The sequence below is a fragment of the Pongo abelii genome, chromosome 13 (genome assembly GCF_028885655.2).
Source record: "Pongo abelii isolate AG06213 chromosome 13, NHGRI_mPonAbe1-v2.0_pri, whole genome shotgun sequence".
NCBI classification, from domain to species: Eukaryota; Metazoa; Chordata; class Mammalia; order Primates; family Hominidae; genus Pongo; species Pongo abelii.
Window position 1 is genome coordinate 4,752,340 of NC_071998.2, and position 20,000 is coordinate 4,772,339.

At 55.2% G+C, this 20,000-nt stretch overlaps 1 long non-coding RNA gene across 3 annotated transcripts in view; it reads left to right on the forward strand.

Annotated features, from left to right (window-relative positions):
- The window catches only part of LOC134759761 (uncharacterized), a 1,053,164-nt gene that overhangs the window by 1,018,443 nt on the left and 14,721 nt on the right, over nt 1–20,000 (forward strand). The window lies entirely within an intron of this gene.

A 20,000-nucleotide genomic window follows, 5' to 3' on the forward strand; every position in this document is an offset into this window, starting at 1 on the left:
CTGCCTCTCTCTTTCTTTTTCTGTGTCTCTCTGTCTCTCTCTCTGTGCCTATCTTCTGTCTTACTGTCTTTCTCTGTCTGTCTGTCTGTCTTACTCTCTGTCTGTCTCTCTCCCTCCCTTTCTGTTTCTCTCTCTCTCTCTGTCTCTCTCTCTCTCTTTCTGTCTGTTTCTCTCTCTCTCTCTTTCTGTCTCTGTCTTTCTCTGTCTGTCTGCCTCTCTCTTTCTTTTTCTGTGTCTCTCTGTCTCTCTCTCTCTCTGTGCCTATCCTCTGTCTTACTGTCTTTCTCTGCCTGTGTGTCTCTCTCTCTGTCCGTCTCTGTTTGTCTCTCTCTGTCTGTCTGTCTGTCTCTCTCTCTGTGTGTCTCTCTCCCTCCCTGTCTGTTTCTCTCTCTGTCTCTGTCTCTGTCTCTCTCTCTTTCTGTCTGTTTCTCTCTATCTCTCTCTGTCCATCTCTGTCTTTCTATGTCTGTCCCTTTCTCTGTCAGTCCGTCAGACCCCCCGTGCCGGGGAGGGCCCTGCTCCTTCCGCGAAAGTGAGCAGCGCGTGCTTAGGTGCTTAGAGAGGCCGAGAGGAATCTAGACAGACGGGCCTTGCTGGGCTTCCCCAATCGGTGTATGATTTCGGGAGGTCGAGGCCGGGTCCCCACTTGGATGCGAGGGGCATTTTCAGACTTTTCTCCCTGTCACGTGTGGCGTCCGTACTTCTCATAGTTCCCTGATAAGCTCCTCGACTTAAAAAGAAACGGTGAAGGCCGGGCGCGGTGGCTCACGTCTGTCATCCCAGCACTTTGGGAGGCCGAGGCGGGTGGATCACCTGAGGTTGGGAGTTCCAGACCAACCTTGCCAACACGGCGAAACCCCGTCTCTACTAAAAATACAAAACTGAGTCGGGAGCGGTGGGGCAGGCGCCTGGAATGCCAGCTCCTCCGGAGGCTGAGGCGGGAGAATCGCTTGAACCTGGGAGGCGGAGTCTGCAGGGAGCCGAGATCGCGCCACTGCACTACAGCCCAGGCTGTAGAGTGAGTGAGACTCTGTCTCTAAATAAATAAATAAATACATAAATACATAAATAAATGAATGAATGAAAAAATAAATTCTTTTCTGTGCTGACTGACATTTGCGGGCATCGGTTGTCTTCGGGCATCACCTAGCGGCCACTGTTTCTGAAAGTCGGGGAGACACGGAGGGAGGTCTCGCCGACTGCACCGAGCCTGGGGCAACTGGTTTCTCTCTCTCCCTTCTGGAGGCCCCTCCCTCTCTCCCTCGTTGCCTAGGGAACCTCCGCCCTGGCGGGGGCCCTATTGTTCTTTGATCGGCGCTTGAGTTTTCTTTGTGTTTTGGTTTCTTGACCGCGCATAGACTCTCCTACTTGGGCTTTAGGAAGGGTCAGTTTAATTTTCAAGTTGCCCCCCGGCTCCCCCCACTACCCACGTCCCTTTACCTTCATTTAGTGAGTCGGCGAGGTGGGTTCCCCCCGAAACCCCCACACCCCGCCTCCCAACACCCTGCTTGGAAACCTTCCAGAGCCGCCCCGGTGTGCCTCCGTCTTCTCGCCCCTTCCCCCACCCCTTGCCGGCGATGATCTCATTCTTGCCAGGCTGACATTTGCATCGCTGGGCCTCAGGCCTCACTCAGTGGCCACCGTTTGTGAAGATGGGGGCGGCGCGGTCCCACTTCCCCAGAGGCAGCTTGGGCCGATGGCATAGCCCTTGACCCGCGTGGGCAAGCGGGCGGGTCTGCAGTTGTGGGGATTTTCCCCCAGCTTCCCTCCTCAGGCCTCCCTTCCTCCCTCCCTCCCTGCCTCCCTAGGAAAGCTTCACCCTGGCTGGGTCTCAATCACCCATTCTCAGGATGTTTTCGTTTCTCCGCCCTCCAGCCGGCACAGTTTCACAACGGGAAAGGCGTCACAGCTCTAGTCTGGGCCTTCTTAGTGTTTGCCCCAAACAGAAACGCTTTCTGAAAACTAACACTTTGCTCACTTAAGATTTCCAGGGACGGTGCCTTGGCCCGTGTTTGTTGGCTTGTTTTGTGTTTGTTCGTCTTTTTCCCTTTGCCTGTGTCTTTCTTTTCAGGTGAAGTAGAAATCCCCAGTTTTCAGGAAGACGTCTATTTTCCCCAAGACATGTTAGCTGCTGTTTTCTCCTGTTGTTAACTAGCGCTTTTCTGAATCTCTCCACGTGCAGTGAGAGCCGGTGGAAGTGTACTATCCTTCATAACATCTTATTTTCTAGAAATCCGTAGGTGAATGCTGCTGCTGCTCTCGCTGCTGCTGCTGCTCTTGTTGCTGTTGTTGTTGTTGTTGTTGTTGTTTTCAAAGTATAACCCGGCCACCGTTCATGGGATCAAAAGCATTATAAAATATGTGTAATTATTTCTCGAGCACGCCCTTCCTCCCCCTCTCTCTGTCTCTCTGTCTGTCTCTGTTTCTCTCTTTCTCTCTCTGTCTTTTCTCTCTCTCTCTCTCTCTGTCTCTCTCTGCCTGTCTGTTTCTCTCTCTCTCTCTCTGTCTCTCTCTCTCTCTCTGCCTGTCTGTTTCTCTCTCTCTCTGTCTCTCTCTCTCTCTCTGCCTGCCTGTTTCTCTCTCTCTCCGTCTCTCTCTCTCTCTCTGCCTGTCTGTTTCTCTCTCTCTCCGTCTCTCTCTCTCTCTCTGCCTGTCTGTTTCTCTCTCTCTCTGTCTCTCTCTCTCTCTCTCTGCCTGTCTGTTTCTCTCTCTCTCTCTGTCTCTCTCTCTCTCTCTGCCTGTCTGTTTCTCTCTCTCTCTGTCTCTCTCTCTCTCTCTGCCTGTCTGTTTCTGTCTCTCTCTCTGTCTCCCTCTCTCTCTCTCTCTCTCTCTGCCTGTCTGTTTCTGCCTCTCTCTCTCTCTCTGCCTGTCTGTTTCTCTCTCTCTCTGTCTCTCTCTCTCTCTCTCTCTCTTCCTGTCTGTCTCTCTCTGCCTGTCTGTTTCTCTCTCTCTGTCTCTCTCTCTCTCTCTGTCTGCCTGTCTGTCTGTCTCTCTCTCTCTCTCTGCCTGTCTGTCTCTCTCTCTCTCTCTCTCTGCCTGTCTGTCTGTTTCTCTCTCTCTCTCTCTCTCTCTCTCTCTCTCTCTCTCTCCCTCTCTTTACCTGTCTCTCTCACTGTGTCTGCCTTCTGTCTTACTCCCTTTCTCTGCCTGTCTGTCTGTCGGTCTGTCTCTCTCTCTCTGTCTCTCTCTCCCTGTCTGTCTGTCTGTTTCTCTCCGTCTCTCTCTGTCTGTCTCTGTCTTTCTCTGTCTGTCTCTTTGTCTGTCTCTTTCTTTCTCTCTGTCTCTCTGTGTCTGTCTCTCTATCTCTCTCTCTCTCACTGTGTCTGTCTTCTGTCTTAGTCTCTCTCTCTCCCTGTCTGTCTGTTTCTCTCTCGCTCTCTCTCTCTCTCTCTCTGCCTGTCTGTTTCTCTCTCTGTCTCTCTCTCTCTCTCTCTCTCTGTCTATCTTCTGTCTTATTGTCTTGCTCTGCCTGGCTGTCTGGCTGGCTGTCTGGCTGTCTCTCTCTGTCTGTCTGTCTCTCTCTCTCCCTGTCTCTCTCTCTCTCTCCCTGTCTGTCTGTCTCTCTCTTTCAGTCTGTTTCCCTCTGTCTGTCTGTCTTTCTCTCTCTCTGTCTGTTTCTCTCTGTCTGTCTGTCTGTTTCTCTCCGTCTCTCTGTCTCTTTCTTTCTCTCTGTCTCTCTGTCTGTCTCTGTCTCTCTCTCTCTCTCTCTGCCTGTCTGTTTTTCTCTCTCTCTCTGTCTCTCTCTCTCTGCCTGTCTGTCTGTCTCTCTCTCTCTCTCTCGCCTGTCTGTCTCTCTCTCTCTCTCTGCCTGTCTGTGTCTCTCTCTCTCTCTCTCTGTCTCTCTCTCTCTCTCTCTGCCTGTCTGTCTCTCTCTCTCTCTCTGCCTGTCTGTTTCTCTCTCTCTCTCTCCCTCCCTCCCTCCCCCTCTTTACCTGTCTCTCTCACTGTGTCTGCCTTCTGTCTTACTCCCTTTCTCTGCCTGTCTGTCTGTCGGTCTGTCTCTCTCTCTGTCTCTCTCTCCCTGTCTGTCTGTCTGTCTGTCTGTTTCTCTCCGTCTCTCTCTGTCTGTCTCTGTCTTTCTCTGTCTGTCTCTTTGTCTGTCTCTTTCTTTCTCTCTGTCTCTCTGTGTCTGTCTCTCTCTCTCTCTCTCTCACTGTGTCTGTCTTCTGTCTTAGTCTCTCTCTCTCCCTGTCTGTCTGTTTCTCTCTCTCTCTCTCTCTCTCTCTCTCTCTCTCTCTGTCTATCTTCTGTCTTATTGTCTTTCTCTGCCTGTCTGGCTGTCTGGCTGTCTCTCTCTGTCTGTCTCTCTCTTCTCTCTCTCTCCCTGTCTCTCTCTCTCCCTCCCCCTGTCTGTCTGTCTGTCTGTCTGTCTCTCTCTCTCTGTCTCTGTCTGTTTCTCTCTGTCTGTCTGTCTTTCTCTCTGTTTCTCTCTGTCTGTCTGTCTTTCTCTCTCTCTCTCTGTCTCTTTCTTTCTCTCTGTCTCTCTGTCTGTCTCTGTCTCTGTGTGTGTGTGTGTCTGCCTTCTGTCTAACTCTTACTCTCTTTCTCTGCCTGTCTGTCTGTCTCTCTCTGTCTCTCTCCCTTCCTGTCTCTGTTTCTCTCTCTTTCTGTTTCTCTCTGTCTCTGTCCATCTCTGTCTTTCTCTGTCTGTCTCTTTATCTGTCTCTCTCTCTTTCTGTCTTTCTCTCTTTCTGTATCGTTGTCTCTCTCCGTCTGTCTCTCTCTGTCTCTGTCTCTCTCTCTCTCTCTGTCTGGCTGTCTGGCTGTCTCTCTCCCTTCCTGTCTCTGTTTCTCTCTTTCTGTTTCTCTCTCTGTCTCTGTCCATCTCTGTCTTTCTCTGTCTGTCTCTTTATCTGTCTCTCTCTCTTTTTGTCTTTCTCTCTTTCTGTATCGTTGTCGCTCTCCATCTGTCTCTCTCTGTCTCTGTCTCTGTCTCTGTCTCTCTTTCTCTCTCTCTCTCTCTCTGTCTCGGTCTCTGGCTCTCGCTATCTCCCGCCCTCTCTTTTTTTTTTTTTTTTTTTTTTTTTTTTTTTTTTTTTTTTTTTGCAAAATAAGCTCAAGCACATCTAATCTAATCCATTACCAAGGCCTGAATTCGTAACTTCTGACATCCCAGATTTCCTCTCCCTACAGAATGCTGTACAGAACTGGCGAGTTGATTTCTGGACTTGGATACCTCATAGGTACTACATATGAATAAAGATCCAACCCTCAAATCTGGGGTTGCTTCTCCCTCGACTGTCTCGAAAAATCGTACCTCTGTTCACCTAGGACGCTGGGATGGTTTTCTCAATGTGCATCTGCCCGTGTCCTGCGTGACCTGTGACCGAGCCCTGCCCGTTGGGTCTCAAATATGTATCCGCAAACACTTCTCTCCATTTCCACAAGTACCCACGGCCCCTTGTGGAACCACTGGCTCTTCGAAAAAAATCCCAGAAGTGGTTTTGGCTTTTTGGCTAGGAGGCCTAAGGCCTGCTGAGAACTTCCCTGTCCGGGATCCTGTGTGAACAAAAGTGTCTCTGCTGGGAGCTGGGACCCTCGGGACCATGCTTGCTGGCGCTGGATGAGTCTCTGGAAGGACGCACGGGACTCCGCAAAGCTGGCCTGTCCCACCGAGGTCAAATGGATACCTCTGCGTCGGCCCGAGGCCTCCAACGTACATCACCGTCACCAACCGTCACCGTCAGCATCCTTGTGAGCCTGGCCAAGGCCCCGACTCCGGGGAGACTCTTGGGAGCCCGGCCTTCATCGGCTACAGTCCAAAGGGATGGTGACTCCACCCACAAGGTCCCCACTGAACTGCGAAGACGTGGAGCGTAGGTCAGAGAGGGGACTAGGAGGGGAGACGTCCTGACAGGCGATGAGTTCCCTAGGCTCTGGCCACCCCACCCACGTCCCACGTCCCACATCCCAAGTCCCGGGCACCCACGGGACACCGCCGCTTTATCCCCTCCTCTGTCCACAGCCGGCCCCACCCCACCAAGCAACCCACGCACACACGCTGGAGGTTACAAAACCACACGGTGTGAACAGAGCCTGATGGAGCGAGAGCCCATTTCACGAGGTGGGGGGGTGGGGGTGGGGGTGGGGCTGGGGTGGGGGTTGCGGGGTCTGCAGAGAGCCCGAGTCTCCCTCTCGGGTGGCTGACAGGCTCGAAATGAATATCGCTTCTTGGGCGGAGGGGCTTCCTTAGGCCATCACCGCTTGCCTGCAGCGGGACTACCTCTCACACCCTCCCTTGAGGCCACAAAATAGATTCCACCCCACCCCTCGACGTTTCCTCCGGGGGCCGGATGTATCCTGTTCGAGAGACCTGAGCCTGACGGGTTGAATGAAACACCTTTATTGGCTTTGTGTGTTTGTTTGTTTCTGAGATGGAGTCTTGCTCTGTCCCCCATGCTGGAGTGCAGTGGCGTGATCTCAGCTCACGGCAACCTCTGCCTCCTGGGTTCCAGTCATTCTCCTGCACTTGAACCAGAGAGACTGCCACCGTGGCCGGCTCATTTTTTTCTTTTTAGTAGACACGGGGTTTCGCCCTCTTTCATTGGTTTTCACTGCAGATTCTAGATTCCAGCCACACCTCCTCGTTCTGTGCCACAGAAAGACTTTTTTTTTTTTTTTTTTCTTAAAAGCACAACATATCTGCTTGATTTGAGTGGCTTCCTATATCATTATCATTGTGTTAGAGATGAAGAAAAGGTATTAAACACCGTGCTAGTGATAGTCAAAGTGAAAACAAAAGAACAGCTATCTATCTATTTTGTAGTTAGAATAAAGTGGCTCAGTATTGAGAGCTACCTAAATATGTCAGCATTTAAACTCTTCCTAGTAAAAGCTTGCCGATCTGAATAATCCTCCTTTAAACACAATTTTTGATACGGTTAAGTTTTTTTAAGAATGCGACTCCTGCGAAATAGCTGAACGGACGATACACATTTAAAAAGCAAACGACACAAGGATCAACCAGACTTGGGAAAAAATCAAAAAACAACACAAGTCTCATGAAGAACTGAGTTCTTAAAATGTCACGGAGAACACGGCCGTCGGAAGAGAAGGCAGTATCGGCAAGTTGATTGTTACATTGGTCAGCGATAGCTAGCACTATTATGTTTTTGGCCATCTTTCAGGAGATGTAACTACTACAGCAGAATGAGATATCACCCACTAAACAACATAGTCACAAATCAAAAAATGTTTTAGTAATCTAATGCTTCAGATTCAGAAGCAAATCCAATGAAAAAACTCCACTGCTGTAACAATTAACCCACCCCAAAGATAACCGTATCTGACAAGAAAACGACCACAGGCTTATGACTTCAGAATTATACTTTCTCTTGATATTCATTTATGTATTTATTTATTTTTTTTATTTTCTTTTCTTGAGGGGGCGTCTCGCTCTGTCGCCCAGCGTGGAGCGCAATGGCGTGATCTCGGCTCACTGCAACCTCCACCTCTCCGGGTTCAAGAGATTCTCCCACCTCAGCCTCCCGAGTAGCTGGGACCACAGGCGCCCACCACCACGCCCAGCTAATTTTTCTACTTTTAATAGAGGCGGGGTTTCACCATGTTGGCCGGGATGGTCTCGATCCCTTGACCTTGTGACCCGCCCGCCTCGGCCTCCCAGAGTGCCGGGATGACAGGCGTGAGCCACCGCGCCCGGCCTTCTCTTGAGGTTTTAACTATTAAGTCAGCCCAGAAAAATAGAATAAATGTCAACAGTCAGTATGGTGTTGAGGCAGAAGTAGGACCACGCTTTTTCATATCTTATTCAGTTGATAACCATACGACCCAGGTAGACATTTCCTGTGTGTCTACTGACACACAAGCACAAAACCGTGAAACAGAGAGACCGCTGAATAAAAGGGGACGCTCAGTTCTTCATAGTAACGCCATAGACTGGAACACTGTCACAAAGCAGCAGCTAGTGAATCGTTTCCATATTTTTTTCTATTATCCAATAAGTGAATGATGCTATTCCTTTCCAATCTCCCAAGCCCTTTTTGTCCCCATCACCGCTGCGGTGCTCGAACAAAAAGTAACAAATCAAGTAACAAAACTAAAGAAACACACACACACACACACACACACACACACACACACACACACACACACACCCTAAAGACAACTACGGTATCTACAAAAGTTTGGTAGAAGACAGAAACTGTTGAGTATAAGGATCTGGTATTCTATTATCATGAGTTCATTTAAGAGTTTGTTCAAGACATACATTTCATAAGAAAACATCTTAGTTAGAAGTTATTGACCAGCGTGTACCATCCCTAAGTATTCGTCACCAAATTCATGACAATAAAGAGCTATCTAACAAGAAAAATTAGCGAGTACCGGCACCATCCGTAAGACCTTGTCTTTACGCTTCCTGACCACTCACCATGCATTGCAATGTCTAGGACTGACTCTGATAGCATTTCGAAATCAAGCTAAGGCTTTGTCCAATTCTTCAGTGAAGACACACTCACGCCCTAAGACGGTATAGGCGTAAGCATCATTTGGATCCACCTCGATAGTTCTCTGGAAGAATTTAATGGCAATATCCTGTTCCCGTTGCAGACTGCAACGGGTCCCTGCAGCACACCAGGCCTCTGGCTGGAGAACTTTTATCCATGTCTGTGAAGTCTTTTGACAGAACTGAAAGAGCAACATCTTTCGGAGGATGCCAAAGTGTTGTAGTGTAGATCTCCATGCCTTCGACTCTATAATTCTCCCTCCTTCTAACCTCTGAGAATATTCTTTCAGGTCGCATGGACTCTGAAAGTTGAAAACGGGCCCTTCCAATTTGGCGCAGTACCCAACCGGTATTCTAGTGGTGAGAAGGTAGATGGCTCAAAATATGGATAGCTTCTTTGCGGTGGTAAGAACACAAAGCTAAATAACCTTTCCCCCTTTCACGAAGAAGGCTCATCAAGCCTTCTGCTGCTGCTTTTTGTAGATGAAAAGCCTGAATCTGAGGTGTGATTGCGGCTCTTTTCTCTTCTGAAACGATGGAAGAGTCCAGTTTTGTCATTTCCAGGCTATCGTTTATGTTAGGTTGTGGTGTACCTCCTTTATTAGTTCTACTTTTTGTTTTTCTGCTTGGGATTTCAGGTGGAAACTTCATTTTAAATTTTTTCCTATTATCCTTGGTTGTGGAGCTGTCACTAATCAAGAGTCGCGAATTTCTTCGAGGTCGTGCATTTGGGGGAGACGCCATAGTGGGGCTCAACACCTGAGGCGTTCCACTCGTTTGTGGACAAGAACTTTGTGTTTTTGCAAGAATTGGAGTGACCTTTCGGCTGATTCCCCTCTGCGAGAAGACAGACTGTGTTCCGGTTTGGCCGATTCTGGCAACAGACTTTTTTGAAGGGGCTCCGGTGGGTGGCACGTCAATTACAGAAGGTGTCTCAAAGCGGTGTAGTTTTGTAAATAGGATCCATCTCCGGGACTCGAGGTTTCTACTGGCAAAGTCCCAACACTTGGGGTGAATGGACCAACAGCTGCTGGCCCTCCTAATAAACTTCGACCGGTGTTTGGTTCATTTTGCACCTGTTTAGATCACATGGAAGTTCCCGTTCCCAGTGGGACAGTATCAGGTGAAATGACAGCTGAATCCATAGAAGACACTGGGGAATCTGTATTCAAGGAGTACTTTGAATTGGAAGATTCTAAACTCAATCTGTTTAATTCAATGGTGTCCTGGGGTGTTTCCGTAAGAACGGTCTCAGGCTGTCTGTGACATAAGCTAGGACGAGGTACTTGTGTGGGGCAACACTTGGACAGACAGTTGCCAAAGTTCTGTAAAGATGTGAATGGAAGTGTTTGGTCAGGATCTTGCTTTTTCACCTACTTCACATAATGATTCAAAGGGATACCAGAGGAAAGGATTTCAACTAAGGCCCTGTTGGTCACATTCTGATCCTTTGGCAAGCCGATCTGTCTTGCGATATGCGTGTCCCGGCAATGAGAGAGTAAAGCGAGCTGAATCACCAGACTCAGTAAAAATATCGTCATGGCTTTTCTGCTTAGGAAACACTCCACCCGATAAGATGTGTTCCCCTTCTGCAAGCTTGCTGAGATCCACGCAACATTTTGCAAGCCGGTATTTGCATGGCGGTGCAGTACCACTGTGTCCTTTCCAGAGTCTATATGCTTTATAGGCCTTTCCTGAGGGGTAAGGACAGGTCACCAGTGAAAACAAGGCTTCTTCTGAGGGTACTTCTGCATAAAGGCGTTCTGCGAGGAAAACCGCATCTCGGTAAGCGCAGCGGTTTAGTGCTTGCCATAGAGCAGCCTGGACGGGTTCCTGCAGCACCGTCATCCTCGAGGCTCAGGCCCACTTTCTGCAGTGCCTCAGGCATCCCCCCACCCCACACCGCCCGCACCCCACTGCCACCCCACTCCCGTAGCGGCTATGGCCCGGCCAGGCCAGCCCCGGCTCGTTTAAAGTCACCAGCGGGACCGTTCCCGGGGGATGGGGGAGGCCGAGCCCGAATGACTTCTCTATCCTGCCGACTCTGGAAAGCCCGGCCCCTTGTGATCCATTGCAAACCGAGGGTCACCTCGTGTTTGGAACACGGATCCGCTCCCAAGTTCAGTGGGGGGATGTGAGGGATGTGGCATGTAGGACGAAGGACTCTCTTCCTTCTGATTCGGTCTGCACCGCGGGGCCTAGGGCTGGAGCTCTCTCCGTGCGGACCGCTGACTCCCTCTACCTTGGGTTCCATCGGCCCCACCCTGGAACACGGGCCTCGGCAGATTCTGGCCCTTCCTGGCCCTTAAGTCGCTGTCAGAAACCCCATCTCGTGCTCGGATGCCCTCGAATGACTGTGGCTCGCACCTCTCTGGAAACATTGGCGATCTCTCCTCTACGCGCGGCCACCTGAAACCACAGGCGCTCGGGACACTCGTGCTTTCAGGAGAGAATGCTGAGAGTCTCTTGCCGACTCTCTCTTGACTTGAGTTCTTCATGGGTGTGTGGTGAGGACGTAGTGAGACCAGACGTATTAACTCAGGCTGGGTGCTGGTGGCTCACGCCTGTAACCCCAACGCTTTGGGAGGCCGAGGCCGTAGGATCCCTTGAGGAATCGCCTAACCCTGGGGAGGTTGAGGCTGCAGTGAGCGAGCCATAATGGTGTCACTGTGCTCCAGTCTGGGCGAAAGACAGAGTGAGGCCCTGTCACAGGCAGGCAGGCAGGGAGGCAGGCAGGCAGGCAGGCAGGCAGGCAGGCAGGCAGGCAGGCAGGCAGGCTGGCAGGCAACAGTTGTACTATGTTCTTCTCAGGGCAGGAAGCAGAAATAACAGAATACAGCACTTCATTTTTTTTTCCTTGGGACGGAGTGTCACTCTTGGTGCCCACGCTGGAGTGCAGTGGCACCATCTCGGCTCACCGCAACCTCCACCTGCCGTGTTCAAGCGATTCTCCTGCCTCAGCCTCCTGAGAGTAGCTGGGATTACAGGCATGGGCCACCACACCCGGCTGATTTTGTATTGTTAGTAGAGACGGCATTTCTCCATGTGGGTCAGGCTGGTCTCGAACTGGCGACCCCAGGTGATCTCCCCACCTCGGCCTCCCAAAGTGCTGGGATGGCAGGCGTGAGCCATCGCGCCCGGCCGGCTACACTTTTTTATTTTTATTTTTTTTTAGTTTTCAATTTTAATGTATTTATTTATTTGCTATTCTTCATTCATTCATTCATTCATTCATTTATTCATTTATTTATTTATTTATTTATTTATTTATTTATTTATTTTCGAGACAGACTCTCGCTCTGTTGCCCAGGCTGGAGGGCAGCGGCGCGATCTCGGCTCACGGCAAGCTCTGCCTCCCGGTTTCACGCCATTCTCCTGCCTCAGCCTCCCGAGTAGCTGGGACTACAGGCGCCCGCCACCGTACCTGGCTACTTTTTTGTATTTTGAGTAGAGATGGGTATTCACTGTGGTAGCCAGGATGGTCTCGATCTCCTGACCCCGTGATCCGTCCGCCTCGGCCTCCCACAGTGCTGGGATGACAGGCGTGAGCCACCGCCCCCGGCCTATTTATCTATTTATTAACTTTGAGTCCAGGTTATGGAACCAGTTAGTTTTTGTATTTTTGTTTGAGACGAGGTCTCACCATGTTGCCAAGGCTTGGATCGAAGGATCCACCTGCGCTCGGCCTCCCAAGAGTGCGGGGATGACAGGCACGAGCCTACCGCGCCCAGACTCCCGCCTCCCCCCCCCCCCCCCGCTTGTCTTCCCGATAGTTTCAGGGCAGAGTGTTTGGCTTTGGCTGGCCTGCTTAAATTCATTCTAAATAGAAATTTGGGACGTCATCTTCTGGCCTCATGGACTGTGAGCTGAGGAGTCCCCTGGTCTGTGTATCACAGGACGGGACACGAAAGGAGGAGAAAAATCGTAGCGTTCGAAATAGGTAATTTTGTGATACAGAAATACACGGATTCACCCAAAACACAGAAACCAGTCTTTTAGAAATTGCCTTAGTCCTGGTGTCTGTGCCGGTGATTCTTTTCGGTTTGGACCTTGACTGAGAGAATTCCCAGTCGGTCTCTCGTCTCTGGACGGAAGTTCCAGATGATCCGATGGGTGGGGACTTAGGCTGTGTCCCCCCAGGGGCCCTGGTCGATTAGTTGTGGGGAATCGCCTCCATCCTTCCCCGCACATCCTTCCCCGCCCCCCCCCAAGGGGATCCCAATTCATTCCGGGCTGACACTCTCATTGGCAGACGTCGGGCATCACCTAGCGGCCACTGTTGCTCTGAAAACGGAGGCCTCGCAGAGGAAGGAAGCACCAGGCCGCCTGCGCGCAGCCTGGGGCAACCGTGTCTTCCCCACCGCCCCCGCCCCCACCTCCAAGTTCCTCCCTCCCTCGTTGCCTAGGAAATCGCCACTTTGACGACTGGGTCTGATTGACCTTTGATCAGGCAAAAACAAGCAAACACATAAATAAACAGAATAACACAGAAATAACTAACGAAATAAAATAAGTCAATACAATGCATTCCAATACAATACAATGCAACGCAACACAACACAACACAACGCAACACAATACAATACAACGCAATACAATACAATACAATACAACAGGCCGGGCGCGGTGGCTCATGCCTGTCATCCCATCACTTTGGGAGGCCGAGGTGGACGCATCACCTGAAGTCGGGAGTCGGAGACAAGCCTGACCAACATGGGGAAATCCCGTCTCAATTGAAAATACAAAATTAGCCGGGTGTGGTAGCGCATGCCTATAATCCCAGCTGCTAGGAAGGCTGAGGCAGGAGAATCGCTTGAACCTGGGAAGCGGAGGTTGCGGTGAGCCGAGATCGCGCCATCGCACCCCAGTCTGAGCAACAAGAGCGAAACTCCGTCTCAGAAAAATAAAATCAAATAAATAAACACATAAATGAAAATAAACAAAGAAAATAAAATAAAGCAAACAAATAGGCCCCGCGCGGTGGCTCAAGCCTGTCATCGCCAGCACTTTGGGCGGCCAAGGCCGGTGGATCACGAGGCGGTCAGACCAGCAGGGCCAGTATGGCGAAACCCCATCTCTCCTCACAATACACAAAATTAGCCGGGCGCGGTGCTGTACTGTCTGTAATCCCAGCTACTCGGGAGGCCGAGCTGAGGCAGGGGAATCGCTTGAACCTGGGAGGCGGAGGTTGCGGTGAGCCGAGATCGCGCCACCGCACCCCAGCCTGGGCGACAGAGCGAGACTCCGTCTCAAAAAAAAGGAAAATAAAACTGACATGAAAGAAAATACTTAAAAAGTGAGTTTCCGGGAAAAAAGAAAAAAAAAAAAAAAAAAAGAGAACCCCCCCCCCCCCCACAGTGACGTACACAGACCCCTCTCGCCTTTCGAGGCACCAGACACGTTAGGAACGATGCGTACTTTCTTTTTTTAACGGAATTTTATTTTATGAGCGGGATTTGTTTTTCGAGACGGAGGTTCGGAGTCCCGCCCTCCCTCCGTCCCGGTCCCTGGTTGCCCAGACGACCTCAGGAGACAGACCCTGGCTGGGCCAGATGGTCCTTCTCCTTGGTCGGTGGTTTCCTTGTGTTTCTTCGTGTCTTTAACCCGCGTGGACCCTTCTGCTCGGGTTTTACAGATGGCGGCTCCCCTTTAGGCCTTGTCGTTGGTGGGGACTTTCCTGATTCTCCCCGGATGTAGTGAAAGCGGGTAGATTTGCCTCGCTTTGCCTCGCCTTGCCTTGCCTTGCCTTTTCTTTCTTTCTTTTTCTTCCTTCTCTCTTTCTTTCTTTCTTTCTTTTTTTTTTTTTTTTTTTTTTTTTTTTTTTTTTTTTTTTTAGACAGAGTTTCACGCTTGTTGCCCGGGCCAGAGGGCCATGGCGCGATCTCGGCTCACCGCAACCTCCGCCTCCTAGGTTCAAGCGATTCTCCTGCCTCAGCCTCCCTAGTAGGTGGGATTAGAGGCGTGTGCCACCGTGCCCGGCTGATGTTGTATTTTTTGTAGAGACGGGGTTTCCCCACGTTGGTCAGGCTGGTCTCCATCTCCCAACCTCAGGTGATCCGCCTGCCTTGGCCTCCCAAAGTGCTGGGATGACAGGCGTGAGCCACCGTGCCCGGCCTCTCTCTCTCTCTCTCTCTCTGTCTGTCTGTCTGTCTCTCTTTCTTTCTTTCTTTGTTTCTTTCTTTCTTTCTTCCTTCTTTCCTTTCTTTCTTCCTTCTTTCTTTCTTCCTTCCTTCCTTTCTTCCTTCTTTCTTTCTTTCTCTTTCTTCTTTTGCTCTTTTTTTCTTTTCCTTTCTCTCTCTTTCTTTCTCGCTCTTTCTTTCTCTCTCTCTCTTTCTGTTTCTCTCTCTCTCTCTCTCTCTCTCTCTCTCTCTCTCTCTCTCTCTCTCTCTCTCTCTCTCTCTTTCTCTTCCGTCTCTTTGAGACAGAGTTTCACTCAAGTGTCCCAGGCTGGAGTGCGATGGCGCGATCTTGGCTCACCGCACCCTCCACCTCCCGGGTTCAAGCGATTCTCCTGCCTCGGCCTCCTGAGTAGCTGGGATGACAGGGATGCACCTCCACGCCCGGCCGATTTTCGTATCTTTAGTAGAGACGGGGTTTCACCACGTTGTCCGGGCTGGTCTCTGACTCCCGACCTCAGGTGATGCGCCCGCCTCGGCCTCTCGAAGTGCTGGGATGACAGGCGTGAGCCACCGCGCCCTGCCTGTGGACTCGGTTCGTCGTATGTTTTATTTGTTTCGTTTCTATGTACTCACTTTTATTTAGAAATGTAAGTGTTTTCATACGTTTGTATATAACTATAGATGTTTACGTGGACGTACGGATAAGTACATTTATACGCGACAGATGTATTTATTGTATAGAAGTACACTTATGCAAAGCACGTGTGTAGAGATACGCTTCTATAAATTTATGAAATATAAATATACGTTGCTACGTGAAGAAACGATGGTAGATGAATACGTCTATGCTTATGTGTGAAGAGTGTTGTATTTGTATTTATAGATAAACGGGCATATTTATCCGTTTTCTTTCTTTCTCTCCTTGATGTGATTCTTCCTTCCTTTCTCTCCTTGATGTGTTTCTTCCTTCCTTTCTTCCTCTCTTTCCTCCTTTACGTGTTTCTTCCTCTCTTCCTTTCCTTCTCTCTCTCTTTCTGTTCTTTTTTCCTTCGTGTCTTATTTCTCTTTCGTTCCGTCTTTCCTTCATTTTTCTTTCCTCTCTGTTTCTTTTCCCCTCTTTCCTTCGTTTCTTTCCTCCTTCTTTCTCTCCTTTTCGTGTTTCTTTCCTCTCCACCTGTCTTTGAAAAAATGGAACGTTTAAGAAGTTTTCTTTCCGTATCTCTGTTTTTTAGATGGTCTCTCTTTTCTCCACTTTCTTCCTCCCTCCCTCCCTCCCTCTCTCCCTCCCTCCCTCCCTCCCTGCTCCCTTCCCTCCCTCCTTCCCTTTCACCATCTGTCTCTTTTCTCCATTCTCTCCCTCCCTCCGTCTTTCTCTCCCTCTGTCTGTCTCTGTGTGGATTCTGGAAGAGCCTAGGCATTCTGCCTCTCCCTGTGTCCGCAGCGACCCGCGACCGAGTCCTTCCTTGTGGGTTCTTTCTTTCTCCCTCCCTCCCTCCCTCCCTCCCTCCCTCCCTCCCTCCCTCCCTCCCTCCCTCCCTCCCTCCGAGATGCATCTCCAAACACCCAGACGCCGTGGGTTGTCTTCTGACTCTGTCGCGGTCGATGCGGGGACACGTTTTGGGGAGGCGTTTCTGTGGGGTTGGGGGAGAGGGGCTGCGTTTTCGGCCTCGGGAAGGGCTTCTCGACTCACGGTTTCGCTTTGGCGGTCCACGGGCCGCCCTGCCAGCCGTCCGGATCGGTCTCGCTGACGTTCGCGACGGTCGTCGGGCTCCATCTGGCGGCCGCTGTTAGATCGTGCTCTTGGCTTCCGGAGCTGCGGTGGCAGCTGCCGAGGGAGGGGACCGTCCCCGCTGTGAGCCAGGCAGAGCTCCGGAAAGCCCGCGGTCGTCAGCCCGGCTGGCCCGGTGGCGCCAGGGCTGTGGCGCGTCGCTTGTGAGTCAGAGCTCTGGCGTGCAGGTTTATGTGGGGGAGAGGCTGTCGCTGCGCTTCTGGGCCCGAGCCGGGCCGTGGGGCCGCCCGGGCCGGTCGACCAGCGCGCCGCAGCTCCCGAGGCCCGAGCCGCGACCCGCGGGGACCCACCGCGCGTGGCGCGGGAGGCCGGGGACGCCCTTCCCGGCTCGGTCGCGGGCCCGCGCGCGTCCTGGCCGTCTGAGGCGGCGGCCGAATGTGTTTCCGGGTCCCCGTGGGGAGGCGGGGACCGTCCTGCCCCCGTCCCCCGGGTGCCGGGGAGCGGTCCCCGGGCCGGGCCGCGGTCCCTCCGCCGTGATCCTTTCTGGCGAGTCCCCGTGCGGAGTCGGAGAGCGCTCCCCGAGCCCTCGTGCGGCCCGGGAGGTCACACCTGGCCGGCCTTCGGTCCCTCGTGTGTCCCGATCGCACGGGGGGCCGGCCGAAACTGCTTCCGGGCCTCGCTCCGGAGACACGGGCCGGCCCGTGCGTGTGGCACGGGCGGCCGGGAGGGCCTCCCTGGCCCGGCGCCGCTCCCGCGTGTGTCCTGGGGTCGACCAGGGGGCCCCGGGTGCTCCGTGTCTGGCTGCGATGGTGGCGATTTTGGGGACAGATGTCCGTGTCGTGGGTGTCCTGGGCCGGCGGCGTGGTCGGCGATCGGGCCTCCTGCCCCCGGGGGAGATATATCTTTCGCTCCGAGTCGGCATTTTGGGCCACCGGGTTATTGCTGACACGCTCTCCTCTGGCGACCTGTGTCGCTGGAGAGGTTGGGGACAACCCCACCCCCGTCGGCCCCGTGCCGCGCGTGTCAGGCGTCCTCGTCTCCGCTGGGTTGTCCGCCGCCCCTTCCCCGGAGCGGGGGATGGCCGGGGCCGATCGGCTCGCTCGCCGGCCGGCTGGCCGAACCCCCGCTCCCGGGGGCTCTTCCGTGATCGATGTGGTGACATCACGCTCTCCCGGGCCGGATCCGAGCCGCGACGGGCGAGGGGCGGACATTCGTGGCGAATGGGACCGTTCTTCTCGCCCCGCCCGCGGGGGCCCCTTGCCTCTCCTCCGTCCGCCTGCCGGTGGTGCGTTGGGAAGGCGTGGGGTGCGGAACCCGGCCTGACCTGGCTGTCCCGTCCCCGCTCTCCGCTTCGCGGGGTGGGTCGGCGGGGTCCTCTGACGCGGCGGGCACCCCTCGCTCTCGCCTCCCGCGGTCGTCGACTTGCGGGCGGGCCCCCTCCGCGGCGGTGGGGGTGCCGTCCCGCCGGCCCGTCGTGCTGCCCTCTCGGGGGGTTTCGCGCGAGCGTTGGCTCCGCCCGGGCCTTTGCGGTGCTCCTGGAGCGCTCCGGGTTGTCCCTCAGGTGCCCGAGGCCGAGCGGTGGTGTGTCCCTCCCGCCCCCGGCGTCCCCTCCTCCGGTGTCCGCGCGTGGGTCCCGAGGGGAGCCCGTCGGCGTGGGGTTCGAGGCGGTCGAGTGAGATGAGATGCGCGCCCCTCCCGCGCGGGGAAGGGCGCCGCCTGGTCCGGCGAGCGCACGTCCCGTGCTCCCCTCTGGCGGGTGCGCGAGGGCCGTGTGAGCGATCGCGGCGGGCTCGGGCCGGTGACGCGTGCGCCGGCCGGCCGCCGAGGGGCTGCCGTTCTGCCTCCGACCGGTCGCGTGCGTGGCTTTGCCTCGGAAGCGACGCAGGAGGCGGGTGGACGGGGGGGGCCTTGTGAGCCTGCCGGGCCCCCGCCCTGACCGCGAACGCTCGAGGTCGCCGCAGGCGCGCTTCTCCTCGTACCGCAGGCCCCCTCCCTTCCCCGGGCGTCCCCGAGCGCCTCTGCGGGCCCGACGAGGGGCGACCGGCGGGTGGGGAGTGTGACCCACCCTCGGTGAGAAAGCCTTCTCTAGCGATCTGAGAGAGGTGTGCCTTGGGGTGCCGGATCTCCCGGCCTGCCGCCTCTGTCTCCTTCTGCCTTTATGGTAGCACTGTCGTAGCGACTCGCGCGCAGAGGACCCTCCTCCTCTTCCCCCTCGACGGGTTGAGGGTGGGGAGAGCGAGGGTTCCGCCGGCCACCGCGGTGGTGGCCGAGCGCGGCTCGTCGCCTGCTGTGTGGCCCGCGCCTCCCCCTTCCGAGTCGGGGGAGGATCCCGCCGGGCCGGGCCCGGCGTCCCAGCGGGTTGGGACGCGGCCGCCGCGAGCGGTGGGTGTGCGTGGCCTTCCGTCCGGCGCGTGACCCCCACCTCGGCCGCGAGTCGGCTCTCCGCCCGCTCCCGTGCCGAGTCGCGAGCGGTGCCGACGACCGCGTGCGCGTGGGCGCGGGGTTGGGCCGCCTGGCCCCGGGAAAGCGTCCCACGCTGGGGACGCGCCGGTCTCCCGGAGCGGGACCGGGTCGGAGGCTGGACGAGAATGACGAGCGATGCGGCCCTGGCGTCGGGTTGGTGGCTGTGGTCGCTTCGGGGCCCCCGGTGGCGGGACCCGGGGCTCGTGAGGCGGGTCTCGGTGGGTGCCGAGGGCCGTCCGGCGTCCCAGGCGGGGCGCCGCGGGACCGCCCTCGTGTCGGTGGCGGTGGGATCCCGCGGCCGTGTTTTCCTGGTGGCCCGGCCGTGCCCGAGGTTTCTCCCGCCGAGCCGCCGCTCTGCGGGCTCCCGGGTGCCCTCGCCCTCGCGTTCCCCGGCCCTTGGCTCCCTGTGCCCCCCTTCCCCGCCCGCCGCCCGCCGATCCTCTCCCCTCCCCGAGCGGCTCGCCGGCTCGACGTCGGTGGTGGCCTCGTCTGGGACCGAATCCGGCACCGCCTCGGGGGGCGCCGCCGCCGGCCGCTGGTCGGCCCGGTGTCTCCGTCCCCCGGCGTGCGCCTTCGGGACCGGGTCGGCGGCCCCCCCGGCGTTGGGCCCCGGTGGGCTCCCGGAGAGGGGTTTTCTTAGGGGTCGGCCTGTGGCGCGTGCGGGAGAGAGAGGGTTCCGGGGGGCTGGCCGCGACTGCGGCGGCGGTGTGGGGGAGCCGCGCGGATCGCCGAAGGTCGAGTCGGCCGCTCCGGGTGCCGCGCGGGGGCCGCCTTCGCGCTCGGAGGCTGCGGGCGGTGAGACCCCCCGCGTGTGTCCCGGCCGCGGTCGGCTGCGCCCGAGGGGTCCCGCGGCGTCCCCTTCCCCGCCGGCCGCCTTTCTCGAGCCTTCTCCTTCGCCTCGGCCTCGCCCGGGGTCTCGTCCTCTTCTCCCGGCCCGGTCTTCCGAATCGGTTCGGCGCGCCCCCGGGTGCGCCTCGCTTCCCGGGCCTGCCGCGGCCCTTCCCCGAGGCGTCCGTCCCGGGCGTCGGCGTCGGGGAGAGCCCGTCCTCCCCGCGTGGCGTTGCCCCGTTCGGCGCGCGCGTGCGCCCGAGCGCGGCCCGGTGGTCCCTCCCGGACAGGCGTCGGTGCGACGTGTGGCGCGGGTCGACCTCCGCCTCGCCGGTCGCTCGCCCCTTTCCCCGGGTCGGGGGGGGGGCCCGGGCCGGGGCCTCGGCCCCGGTCGCGG